Raw genomic sequence first — 9,087 nt, forward strand, 5'->3', positions numbered from 1 at the left:
AGAATATTCTGTGTAGCTTAATTACCATATATATATATATATTTCATAACTTACTACCTAGCCCTACTTATGTATTGAGCACTGTTGAAGTAAATACTGAAAATTTACGCAGAGATTTATATCTTCGTATATTAATTTATGTGATTAAATGAAGTAATCATATATATATATATATATATATATGTACATATATGTATATATATATACATATATATATACATATATATATATATATATATATATATATATATATATATATATATATATATATATATATATATATATATATATACATACAATCCCGTTGACACACCGGTTCTCGTCAGATCACCGAAGTTAAGCAATGTTGAGCCTGGTCAGTACGAGATGGATGACCATTTGGGAATTCTAGGTTCTGTATATCCTCTCCGCTTATCTCGGCATTTGTTTCCAGTCGTCCTGTACATGCACTTCTCTTTCCACTGGTATTTAACAATGTCGACTCTGGAGGGTGTGGTTGAAGATTGCATACCTCCTGCCACCAAAAAAAATTCACACGCAGGCACCCCTTCGTGGGTATCCATTGTCTGTCAAAGACTGAAGGAGCATTTTATAAATGCATATACACACATGTATAAGTTAAGGCATATGTACATATATATATATATATATATATATACATCTATATATAAAAAGTATTGTGTCAATGTACAACGTTCCTACAGTTTAGTCCACTGGACCGCTCATGACCAAACCTGGCATGATAATAGTGCCCCAGCTAGGGATGGTGTACACATTTTCCACAGTAAAGGTTAAAGGTCAAAATCTTAGCCTATAAATATCCTACTGCCAACATTAGTGGAGCAATAATGACTAAACCTGACATTATAATTATTTTAAAGGTCAAGGTCAAAGGTAAATTATATTCGGTGCTGCTCTTACAACATCAACTTATTGTACGGGTACACGCGAAGCGGGTACTTAAGCACACAGCAAAATAACTTAAGCACACAGCAAAATAACGCGGTAAGCACAGGTATCTTTCCTTGTATATATATATATATATATATATATATATATATATATATATATATATATATATATATATATATATCTTTATTATAAATTTTCCTAATGTTTGTCTCTCTGTGGGCGTGTGTGTGTGACGCGGTTTATCTCACCCTACAGGCAATCCACCCAGGCAAGAAAGTTACCGAAATGAAGCTTATGACCCAGCGGATGTATTAGAGATATTTATATCCTTCTTTGGTGTATGGAAAAGCAAAAGAAATGCAAAAAAATGCAAAAAAAATAACGATTTACTAAACAATGTTTTATTTACTGAATATTTTTCCGGTATTCACCGGAAGTTATTATCTCCCTTAGTAAGTTCGATTTACTGTGTGTGTGCGTGTGTGAGTGTGTGCGTGTGTGTGTGTGTGCGTGTGTGTGTGTGTGTGTGTGTGTGTGTGTGTGTGTGTGTGTGTGTGTGTGTGTGTGTGTGTGTGTGTTAGTGTGACGCAGTTTATCTTAGCCTACCGGCAATCCACCCAGGCAAGTAAAGTAACGAAATGAAGCTTATGACCTATCGATATATATATATATATATATATATATATATATATATATATATATATATATATATTATTGATATTTATATATATATATATATTGGTGATATTTATATCAATGTTTGGTGTAAATCTGCAAAAAATAACGATTTATTAAACAACGTTTCATTTACTGGATATTTTATCCGGTACTCAAGTTTTTCCAGCTGGTTTAAAGATACCAAAAATAAAACTAGCATTTTTTAAGTAAAGCAGATATATCTTTTAATCGTCCGCCTTTCAAGCCCGTAAGTATCATCGTCAATGCATATTTGTATATATATATATATATATATATATATATATATATATATATATATATATATATATATATATATACATATATATATAGATATAGATCACATATATATATAGATAGATCACATATATATATATATATATATATATATATATATATATATATATATATATATATATATACGGCATAATCACGTTGATACACCGGTTCTCGTCTGATCACCGACGTTAAGCTACGTTGAGCCTGGCTAATACCAGATGGGTGACCATTTGGGAATTCTAGGCGCTGTATGTGCTCTCCGCTTATCTCGGCATTGTTTCCAGTCGTCTTGTACCTCAACTTGCCATTGGTATGCAACAATGTCGACTCAGGAGAGGCGTGGTTAGAGGTTGCGCAACTCTTGCCACACAAATTTCACGCGCAGGCACCCTTACAGTGGGTATCCATAGTCTGTCAAGACTGAAGGAAGCCTTCATATATATATACATATATATATACATATATATATACATATATATATATTGATATATCAACATTTTCAACCATTCATAAACCACACTTAAACGAATGCATTAATTCTTTTAAAATTTATTAAGCTGACATATGTACTTGAAATCTGTCCGAAATGTTTAAACAGACTAGCATCAATTTGAAGTTCCACCCTTCAGATGACAAATACCGAAAAATTTGCTAAAAACATTAATGTCCTCACCCTCTACTGGGCACTTTTCTACAGGGAGGGGTCGTTTTTTTCCCCGATATTTTCGAAAGTCATCCACTCTTTTCGATTTCCAAGCCTTAATTTTAACCCACGTCACTTCCTACTTGGCGGTGGTCTAAACAGCAAAGACGTCATTTTTCCCCCGTTCTTTTCCTCCTTGGCGGTACGCGTTCGAGCCTGCCTTCCTACTACATTTTTATTTTGTTTTGCTCAACACACACCTACAAACCCCCAGGCAACGCCGGGCACCCATGTTAGTATAAATATATATATATATATATATATATATATATATATATATATATATATATATATATGTGTGTGTGTGTGTGTGTGTGTGTGTGTGTGTGTAAATTCAAAATTTCATGGTTTAAATTATCAAACAAGTGCAAGATTTTTTTCCAAAATAAATATCTTCATTTATTAAAATTAAATTTGAATTCTCGACTTGTAAAGAATATTCCTCATAAAAAATCTAGATAGTATTTGTTGCTGTTCTTTTATATACCATTTTAGTGCAAATGTGTGGCACTTCCTTCGATGCTGGTGATGATTGAGGTATTAAATATCCAATGCAATCAAAAGCGTCGGTTGTAAGTATGTAAATAAAAAAGAAAAGAATATTCACTTCTTAAAATGCACTGTTGATATTGGAATAAAAAAATTCAAAATTAAAATTTTTAACACACCAAGAAGTACATGATATTTTAAATAAATATATATTTATTAAAATTTAATTAGCATTTTCTACTCATAAAGGAAACTTCGTCAGAAAAATCCAGAGAGTATATTTTCTCTTCTTTATTTAACGTGACAGGTTAGTGGTATATCACTGCAATAAATAAATAAATACATGCATATATATATATATATATATATATATATATGTGTGTGTGTGTGTGTGTGTGTGTGTACCAGTGGTGAAAAAACTGGACTAGAGTGCTCAATGTGTAGTCAGAGCAGTATATAGGAAATTTATTACTGTGAGTCCAGAATGAGTTTACAAATTGTTTCAGCTAGAGGAAAATCCTCAAAGAGAGGAAAAATCCAGCTAGCATCGTCAGAACCCATAGATGGACTAAGTTATAAAATCAAATAAGAATGGAAAAATCGTAGATGAAGGGGAGTTAGAAAAGAAGGGGGAGTGGTAGGGAGAGGACGTTGGAATTTAAAGTAGTAGGAGTGTATACAATAAGAGAGGAGTTTATAATTAAATATAAATTATGTGTAAATTCTTATATACGTTTTTTTTTAGTTTATAACGGTTTAAAATTAAAGGACGCTACTTTTATTTATAACGGCATAAGTAACAGTTAATTTAAAAGATCACCATGGCAACAGGTTGGAGAGTTAATGTTAGTGAAGGAACTGGTTAAAAATGTGGTTTAAAGTGATTTAGCCGGGCGGGGAGAGATTGAAAGATATTTATTGTTAATAATAATAATAATAATAATAATAATAATAATAATAATAATAATAATAATAATAATAATATATATATATATATATATATATTAGATTAGCGAAATAGCTAAATACACATAAAAGATGTGTATTAAATAGCAATTCCCTGAATGCATTATCGTCTCCTTCATTACAGCATAATTATACGTTTGACTCTAAACAAATAAAAATAGTTACAAGTTAATAACCCGCGACGAAGACTTCTTAAATCAGTGCTTATCGCAAATTCAAGCACAATTAAACAACATGGAGGTTTCTATAACGTATCGCCATTAATGAGCAAACTTCTATTAGAGGATAATTTAATTTTAGACACAGGGTAACTCTCTCACACACAATAGAAAACGCCTCCTATAATAATTAATACATATAATCAATTAATACATAAGAAAAATACACTCATTTCATTTCAGTTACACATGAATTATAACGGACATATTTATTCCAAAAAGAATATGAATTGCTTTATATATTTTTATACATTTTAACCGCTATATGATGTTATAAAAAAAATCTTACTCTCTTTACAACGCTATGCCCCCGCTTTTTTTTTTTTTTAATTTCCAACGGCTTCTTCGTTACTGAATTGAAACAAGGGCATACATTTCATTACAGCAAAAATATATTTTTATATATTTTTACTGGTGTTTTGTTTTCGTAATTTCATTCATCCATAGGAAGTATCGAAATAAAGACGAAACGTTGATGAACGCATAACTTGGTTTGTTCTTTTTATTATTATTATTTCTCTATTTCGTCCAAATGCTATGTCCATTATTCTCATCATAATGTGTGTGTATGTGTTGGCAACAAGCCGACATGTAGCACACACACACAAACACACACACGCACACACGCACACACAATATCAATGTGATAGACATTGCAATGCAGACAATATATTTAATCCGGGTAACGCCTATCTACCCTAAATGTAGTTTCTCTCTACCGTGCTAGAAAGCTACTAACGCCCGAAAGTATCCTATACCGCTATAAGGCCACCATTCGCCCATGTATGGAGTATTGCTGTCAAATTTGGGCTGGTGCATCTGTCACTAGTTTCTCACTCCTAGACAAGGTTCAAGAGAGAGTCGCCAATCTGATAGGTCACCAAAACTTCAGCCTCTGCCCCATCGACGAAATGTTGCATACCTCTGCCTTTTCTACAAGTATTTTAACGGTGAATGCTCTGATGAACTGCGAGCACTTGTGCCCCCTCGACGTAAATACGCATTTTTTTTCTTTATAAACAACCGCATTTATTACCGTGATTTTCGGCACCACTTTAAAAAAAAAAGGCATATTTCATAACCACATGTCCATCGTTTCTCTTTCCTTCGACTGTATACCGGCAACAGCCGGCAAATTCTAGTCCTCAATTTCACACGTCTAATTTCTTCGACGTGCTCTTTGCTTTCTCTGACCTCACACCGGCCGTAGCCAGCCAGTTCTTCTCTTCGACTTTACACGTCAATTGTTTTCGACGACGACTTTTTTCTCATCGGCCACGTCGTGCATTTTTTGCGCCTTTTTAACAACTTTTTCCTTCTCGCGCACACTTCCGAATTTGGATATGCGTGTTTTTCGGCTACTGCTGCTGCAGTTGCTGATCTCTTAACAAACCAGCAGTCCTTCTCTACAGTTGATATTTTCACACACGCTCATATGCACTATGTAACTACAGTAATGGAAAGCAAACTAACCGACGGGGTGGGGGGGCGAAAAGGAAAACATGGTGACGAATAAAGAATTAATAATGAACGCACACACACACACAACACACACACACACACACATATATATATATATATATATATATATATATATATATATATATATATAGAGAGAGAGAGAGAGAGAGAGAGAGAGAGAGAAATAAAAAGGAACAAACCGTATTATGTGTTCATCAACGTTTCGTCTTTATTTCGAGACTTCCTCTGGATGAATCGAAATAAAGACGAAATAAAGACGAAACGTTGATGAACACATAATACGGTTTGTTCCTTTTTATTTTCTCTATTTTTGTCGGAATACTATTTCCATTATTTTCATCATATATATATATATATATATATATATATATATATATATATATATATATATATATATATATATATATAACGGCTGCGGAAGAACTCACGTAAGATATACAAATGTGATAAAAAAAAAAAAAAAGACGAACGACGAACGTTACTCCTGTCCGAGCACGCGGATTTTTGTCAAGAATAAATGTGTTGGTGGGATTTCTGTGCAGACAACTGAAAGTGTTTTTTCTTTCTTTTTTGAAAGAATGAACACTTCAAACAGGACCAGAAAACAACTGACATCCAACTGCTCGCATAAATCTCACCGGTTCGATTAGTATTCAGACAGTTTGCGTTATAAATTGAACTGTATATACGAACTCGTCATTAATGGAGTCATGACTGTAATTATCAGGAAAGCTAGTAAAATAAGAAGTATGCGTTTGACTAACTTTCTTTTAGACTCATGAATAATAATGTAATTTCAATTAATTAATTACGTGTTCGTGTTTACATTCGAATGGAACCCATTAGCTGCTATTATTGACAGTTTTGTCCCGTATCGAACTTATCATTTCACAGCTGAGAGAGTTTCTCATCTCATTTATTATTCATTTAGAATCGATGATGTTTCTTATAAAAAAAATCCTTTTCTTGAGACATCAATTAATTAGTCATTCATGTTATTTTAAAAAGTTATAATTAGCAGTCATGGGTTCTTTATTTGCAAATGACTCTTTTCTCCTTCTTTTTCTTCTTCTTTTTCTTCTTCTTCTTTTTCGTATTTTTCTTAACCTTTCTTTCGTCTCCTCTTTTCTCTCCTGCTCTTCCTCCTCCCTTCCTTTCCCTATTCTCTCCACTTCTACTCAGCCTTCTTCTCCTCATTCTTTTCTTCTTCCCACTATTCTCCTTCTATATATGCATAGTACGGTATCAGTTGTATTAGCAGTAGTAGTAGTATTTGTAATTATAGTAGTAGCAGTACCTATTGCTATGATTGGGTTTTTTTTCTTCTACGACTACGTATTCTTCTTTTACTTCTTTTTCGTCTTTTTTTCTTCTTCATCTTTTTATTATTATTATTATTATTATTAATCTTTACTCACTAGGAGTAGTCACACAAGCCATCCTCAAAGATTGATCTTTGACAACAACTTGTGGTGTTACCTGGAGTCTGAGTGACAACAAATCTTCCCAGAGTTTCAGTACTCTCCACCTCTTTCGATAACCTTTGCGAAAGAGTTTTCATTATCCCCAACAGCTGCTTACCATTGATTTCTTGTTGGTCTTCACTGGAATTTGGATGGCAATAAGCAACTCCAAGGTCCCAGTCCTCTTTGCACTCAGCCAGGGGAGGTCTGGCTAGTGCTTTCTCTCCTCAGTCTTTCCATCCTCCTTGACCCTCATTATTTGGTGTGGTACTTATTTATGGTGACACTAAGAAAAGGGGGTGGTATCTTACAATTATATAGTTTTAGTTTTCATTGTTCTATTGGATATTCCTTCGTGTTATGCATCTGTAGCCGTTTCTGTGTCCTATTTGTGTATAGTTTATGCGTGCTGTTAGTCTCCATATTGGACAGGATTGGACCTTTTTTTCTATTAGAATTTATTTGCTTCTCCACGAAAGCAAAATGTGACACAAGGTCGTGTTTAATGTGGGGTTAAACCAGCTCCCCGAAAATGAGGCAAAAGAGACACTCTGACAGGGAGCACATATAATAATTGTCTCAGTATATAGGGTTTCCTCTCCATTGACCGAGACAACTTAACTGAAGAGTAGCATCGGAACAGATACTACACTTTGAGATATTAAATTTTTTATTTACAAGAAAAAAATACAAACAGGAAAATGAACAAAAAATTTAGCTATAAGGCCAACTCAAAAAGGAGAGAGCTGAGGGGTTTTTTTTAGTCCATCTCGTCTCTGAAACTATAAAAGATTTCTCCCTCAGCCAGCATCTTTCCTCGTGTTTACTCTTTTTAAATGTTCATTTGTTTGCTGATCTTGGCCTGAAGGCCAAGAACAACAGAAGAAAAGTAAGCCTTTTTTTTTTCTATTTATTTATAAAAAAAAAAAATACAATTTTATTATATATGGATTGTACAAATGCATTCATCTATAAAAGATCTAGTAAATTTGCATATTTTTTAAACAATTATTTTAATTAATTCCCTATTAAATTTTTTCGGTTTTCTCATGGAATGATCATCTTTAGTTAACTATTACGTGTAATTGTACTCATGCAGATATTCTACATGATTTATAATTGCATAAAATCTTATAGTAGACACAAAGCTTTTTCCATATATAGTTATGTATGCGTATATATATATATATATATATATATATATGTGTTTAAAAAATTTCCTAGCAAACGTCTCTATCAGTTATTGGTCTACAGACATAAAACTTAATATATAGGGTATTCGAACCCATGCAAAACTTTATATATCGGTGCGAAAGTGTAGACTAGCAAAACCCTTGGAAATTCCATGGAAGTCCAAAATAGTTAAACTCATTATAAATAAAATATTTTTTTTAAATACACAAAAATTAAAAAAAACTCATTGTAAATAAAATGTATTTTTTAAAAATAAAAAACTCATTATAAATAAAATTAATTTAAAAAAATAAAACACTCATTAAAAATAAAATTAATTTTTTTTAAATAAAAAAAATCATTATAAATAAATTGATTTTTAAAAATAAAAACTCATTATAAATAAAATTATTTTTTTAAATAAAAAATTCATTATAAATAAAATTGATTTTTAAACATAAAAACTCATTATAAATAAAATTAATTTAAAAAAAAAGTACGACGAATTCCAAAACAATATGTAGCAAATTCGTTTTAAACTTTTAAATCTAAAAAAGAATTAATTTAAAAACTTTAGAATTGTTTTCAATAAAAATTCAACACTCAACACATTGTTGTGTTTTGTTTTTTGGATTTTTTTTCTTAATATTTTTCATATAAATCATCATCAACGCTCTGATCCCCATCTGGCATCAATTGTGATGGA

The 9,087-nt window shown here is 32.0% G+C and overlaps 2 pseudogenes; both read left to right on the forward strand.

The window, feature by feature from the left end:
- Positions 1-287: 287 nt before the first annotated feature.
- LOC145240419 (5S ribosomal RNA) lies at positions 288-403 on the forward strand (annotated as a pseudogene).
- A 1,622-nt stretch (positions 404-2,025) lies between these two features.
- Positions 2,026-2,142, forward strand: LOC145240647 (5S ribosomal RNA; annotated as a pseudogene).
- The last annotated feature ends 6,945 nt before the right edge of the window (positions 2,143-9,087 follow it).

The sequence above is a fragment of the Euprymna scolopes genome, chromosome 19 (genome assembly GCF_053919585.1).
Source record: "Euprymna scolopes isolate OS-2025 chromosome 19, ASM5391958v1, whole genome shotgun sequence".
Classification (NCBI taxonomy): Eukaryota; Metazoa; Mollusca; class Cephalopoda; order Sepiida; family Sepiolidae; genus Euprymna; species Euprymna scolopes.